This window comes from Berghia stephanieae, chromosome 3 (genome assembly GCF_034508935.2).
Source record: "Berghia stephanieae isolate SIO BIC M18660-M18661 chromosome 3, UCSD_Bste_1.3, whole genome shotgun sequence".
NCBI classification, from domain to species: Eukaryota; Metazoa; Mollusca; class Gastropoda; order Nudibranchia; family Aeolidiidae; genus Berghia; species Berghia stephanieae.
The window spans coordinates 72,148,877-72,154,845 of NC_088362.1; positions in this window are offsets into that span (position 1 = coordinate 72,148,877).

The window sequence follows — 5,969 nt, forward strand, 5'->3', positions numbered from 1 at the left end:
TCGGGTAAACGCAGATAAGGCCACAGGCCGAAACGCCGTTTACTTTATTTTGTATCTTTTACATGAGTCATTTTTACTTCCTTTATTTTACTATACATTTTATTGACTCATTTGGGCACCTCTAGATTTCGTTTTAGAAGTGGAAATACAACACCACTGTTCCATTTTATTACATATTTGCTTTTTTCTATATTATCTTCTGCGATAATAGGCAATGTTGAAATATTACAGAATAATAAAATTGGAATAATAAATAGTCCAAAATAATAGCTCTTTGACTTTATATCAGTCGTCTTATTTCAGACCATTGTCATATTTATTCCCTTTGAAATTTACTAATTCAATAAAGTCTCATCTTTTTCGTTTAATCTAACAACACACCTCTTTCTCATTTTGACCAAAAGACGTGTGATCAATCAAATTAATACCCTTATATATATTTTAAAAAAACGTTAAGATGACCCCGCCCATACCTGTCGAAAAGTCATAGACCTGAGACATTTTTTTAGCTCTTTTGAAACTCTCTCCCTCTCTTGGAGACAGATATATAGAGATAATCAATCAAACAGATATGTAGATAGATAGAGAGAGATAGATTGATAGATATTGATAGATAGATAGATAGATAGATAGATAGATAGATAGATAGATAGACAGATAGATAGATAGATAGATAGATAGATAGATAGATAGATAGATAGATAGACAGATAGATAGATAGATAGATAGATAGATAGATAAACATAATATGTTTAGATAATCAATTATAAAATGAAAAAGGCAACAACCATGAAACATAATTCCTTATATTATATCGTTTGAGACAGACAGCTAGATAGATTGACTGATAGATTGAGTGATAGATAGAAAGATTGGTAGATAGATGAAAGGTTGATAGAGGGATAGATGGGCAAACATATAAGTAGTAGACTGACAAATGACAATAGATAGCGATTTAAATAGATAGCTAAGAAGATAGCTATCTAAATTCTAGAAATGACGACTTTTATCAATGACTTATCAACACCCAATGATAATAAATACAATGGGTATTAATGTTTATTTGTGTAGAGTACGCTACAAAAAAAAAAACAGTTTTTGCCTTTTCTCTCATTACCCAACAATAAATTTAACTCACTCAACCCTAACAACGACTATATCCGTAGTTTACTCGGGTTACTTTTACCCCATGCCCATTTATTACATTTTATGAGACAAATTATAGGCGTAGAATCAAAGACTAATGTTTTTAGTTTTTGCATGTTAATACTATATACGTACATGCTCATTTTCAATACTTTTTCTTCAAATTTTGAAAAGTAGCAAAAGTCTCTAGGATTGAGTGAGTTAATCTATAATCAACGAGTAATTCTTTAGTGCGATAAGACCCAGAGAGACAGAATTTATCCTTGTTTCTATAGCGTTTAATGAATGATATCAAATTTTGCTTGCTACTGTTTGGACAAGACGCTTGTCAACTGCAAAGTATTTTCCACCGAATCTAACAGACCCTGCCGTAGTATTATATATTATAGGAAGACATGGGTTGGTACGGCTGTGTGAGAAAAATCTTGAATGCACATGGGATCGATACCACACACACACACACACACACACACAACAAGTGTGAGTTCCTTTTATGATTTCGTACAGCGTAGTGCAATGTAATCATGTGTAAAAATGATTCACAACTTACAATGTAAAAGCCCTCAATGAATGATGTTATTCTAATCTGGGTTATCATATCTAATTACAAAATGGTTTTGTATTTCTTGGTTATTCAAATATTGTGACACATCGCTATTTAATGGCAAAACAATAGTTCTTATGGAGAGTTTTAAACAGACTGTTAATCTAGTGTTTAATAAGTTTATATAAGATAAAATACAGACAACAAAATCACGGGGGTTTTTTGGGGTTTTTTTGTTTTGTTTTGTTTTACGTAATTTTAATCCAAAGCGTTATACGAGATACGTAACTATGTCTCTTTCTACTGTGAATAATGTACATTGAAGACCGACACGTATTTTTTTTTTTTATCACACATTGTCACTGGTGTCAAGGGTGCTTCATCAGTATGCAGTTTAATTGCTATTTCTTTTTCTTTTTCTTTCTGTAAGCCTTTATTTTTCTTTTTCTTTTTAAAATTAATCTTCATAAATTTTATTTATGCATGCATCTCATTAAAAATAATTATCGATATTGTACTCATTCCTTTTGTCATCTGATTGTTATAGAGCAGTAAAGTTAGGTGCCCCAAACGTAAACAATAACAAGTTGCTAGTGATTTCCGTTAGGGACCGGAATAATTTACGCACAATATAGGTCTCCCAATTTTGTAGTTTGAGTTGTAGGCAATACACTTTCAGTATTGAAAATATGTTTACATAAAATCTAACAGTTGCAGAAATAATAATATAAGGCTAAATTATTATGAAAATCAGGCTCCGAATAATTCTCGTTTTGTTCACACCAGCGCAATAATTTGCTCTGGTCTAAAAATAGATAGACTGTAACTTTTGATAAATTTTAGAAAATTTTACCTTTTGTTCCATAAAATATCCATATCTAGACATTATTTGATGCATGATCGAGTATTTATGAATATGTGTTTCTTTTGCCACCTAACAGCCAAATTTTAAAGGTTATTTTTTTCTATTATTTACATTGGAACGTGAGCTGTCAAGACAGGAACATGTGGTTTGCCACGTGCTTCTCGACCTTTGTTTACGTTTGGGGCACCTAACTTTACTGCTCTATAAAGACACCCCTATATAATCGAGAGGGCGCTTGGATCAGGATGGAAATACAAATTCTACTAATTTGGAATACAACGCGACCATCAGAGACAGCCACTCCGCTATACTCCATGTTGTTAAGACGATCTTCATCGAATGGGAAATCAGTTGGAAATATTTCAATTCGAACCCCCTAGCCAAAGAAAATAAAACTCCCATCTCATTAGCCAATTAGCCCAGTGATGTGAGCTCGTTCTTTGGTATCCTAACTCGACCCAATGGGCTTGATGCATAGTGAAATGCACGTCCTGACATGGTCTTATGGGCAAGAAGATCGCCCTTCCCCCCTCGGACGCCTTCCTTTGACCTTCTTGGTGACGCTTGATTAGGTTCTGATGAGCTCTGTCATCAGGTTGAGTAGCATGAGAAAGAAGGAGCTGGCACAACGCTCTTCCCAGACTTTATTTTGATCTCATTGTGTTTGTTGAAATCTGTCGGGGTATTATAGAGTCAAGACGTAAGAGCGGGCGTCAAAACAAACACACACACACACACACACACACACACACACACACACACAATCACAAACACATATTATACATACATACTTAAATGAGATATTCGCCTGAAATTAGTGCTACGTTCAATTGAAGGGAAATTACATTAAAAATGATAAGAAATACGAAATTAAATTTTAAAATATATACATTTTTTATTTATCTTTTTCTTGTCATTTTACTTATTAAAACATGTAATTTTATTTTTTAACGCCCTTCTCATACGTTATTTTGATCTTATTGTGCTTGTTAAAATCTATCGGGGTTTATATAATCAAGACGTAAAAGTGGGTGTCAACACACACAACACACACACTGGCGGTCGGTCAATAGAGCGAAGTTGTTTTGTGCCGCCCTATATTTTCCGTAGATTAGCATGTCAACCAAACAAAAAACTTCAATTTTACAATTTTGATAAAATTAAAAATCTAGCACATACTGCTTTTTGTTTTGAATTTAATATTTGATGACTCGTGCGTCGCTCCGCGAAGGTAGCGTCAAATCGGCACGTTTCATCTTTCCCCCGTTGCCTGTGCGGGGTGACAATGAGCGGAGGGTGTGGTGTGGTGGGAAGTTTTTTTTTGTTTATATGAGCCAGTCTTCGTTTGGCCGTCCTGTCCTTATCCTATACTCCGTTGTACCTTGAAGAAAGTTAGTTACTACTCCCCAATCTCCCTCCACCCTCCCTCCCCAACTAACTATTGTCTTTCACTGCTAAAATAATTAGGCCAAGACGGCCAATCTAGCGATGCACGCCCTGAGGTCCTACTTGGGATAAATTAAAACCATATCAGTTTTATCACTGAAAGAAGAGGCTTTGCTTCACTTAGATATACGGATGAAGAGAATGGCAATAAATATATATTTTATCATTGTTTGTTTTGCTTAAATATATATTAAATATAAAAAAGAACAGTAAACAAAGTATGCACCGAGAAGAGCCCCATGGTACTATAAATAAAAATCCCTGACCCCACGGAGTCCTTCATCCCCGCACATTCCCAACGATCCCTACTCAACTTGTATTGTGTGCATTGTCTAATAATAGTATAATTATAAAGATGTCGCTGATTGTGTGTGAAGTTAACAAGTGCTTTGCGTTTGGAATTAAATGTGGATTTTTAAATTCTATTATTCTAAAGTTGTCTGTCATACCGTTAGTCGTTAGTATTCAGAGAAAAGTATTATCGCTATTGTCATTGTTTATGAAACCTACCTGTTTTTATCTTGAATCATTTTATTTTAAAAAGTTATTTCTGTAATTTGTAACCAATCATGAATCGTGTTGATTTTTTAATTGATAATCAATTCCGACACTTATCCCCTCAAGAGAAAATAGTGGTGAAAGATTTAGGTCCACACAAACCAGTGAATTTTAACTTAGTTTCTAACACTCCGAGGAGACAGCGCCGATTGAATAATGATTATTTTTAAAATGTTGAATGGCTTACTGCCAGTGAAAGCCGTAAAACGCTTCATTGTTTTTATTGCTTGATTTTTGGTGATGTATGCTATAACGGACAACAGGAGGATTCAGTGATATTGCGCACATCTCTCAGGCACTGAAGAAACATTCTGAATCAAATAGCCATGTCACAGATGCTGTTAAATATAAACTTTTCAACGTTCTATATATAAGAAATCAGTTGGAAACAGGACATGCTGCGTCTGTGAGTCGTTATAATGAACAGGTGAAAGTTACCAGACAAGTTTTGTCCAAGATAATTGATGCTCTTTTGTGAGTACGCCTCGTTAATATTCTAACACACACACACACACACACACATACACGCACACACAAATACACGCACATATTAGCCACTCCCACGCCTCGTTCTGAAAAAAGTCCGCGAAATTAAAGGGGAGGCAAGAGAAAATCAGCTGATCGTTAAAATAGTAACAGAAAAGTGGAGGTGCTCGGCAATGAATGCAAGAAAGACATTTAAAACGCCGTAAAAATGTTTAAAAATCACTTAATGTTATAATTACCATCCATAACAACCTGTCAAATTCACATATGTAAGATGTCAAGCCAAAATTAATAATAAAATAATAAAGAACACGATTGACCGGTGGTCCGTTGACTACACATGCATACGAGTACCAGAAATATTTTGTAAACAATGTAACACAATATAATGTGTAAGTTTCAAAGCAAATGCAACCACAAATAACATCAAAGAACAATGTGGGACTACTGTTTTAATTTCATAAAACCAAACGTATATTTTCTGCCCCCGATATTGAACGTGTAGTTAGTATGTATCGTACAAACAACATTCGTCTAGACAGGTAGTCGGGATTCTAGCGCCAGTTTTATTTGGGCAACCATGATTGGGATTTCACTCAATGCACTTATTATTAATTATTATTATTATTATTATTATTATTATTATTATTATTATTATTATTATTATTATTATTATTATTATTATTATTATTATTATTATATTATATAATAATAATAATAACAATTAATAATAATAATAATAATAATAATAATAATAATAATAATAATAATAATAATAATAATAATAATAATAAATAATAATAATAAGCATTGAAAGGATATAGTCTTTGGTGTATAAGTGCATATGTACAATATTTCTTATAATAAATGCTTCAAAACAAAACAAAACTAAAAAAAATAAATAAAGAATAAATGAATAAAAAT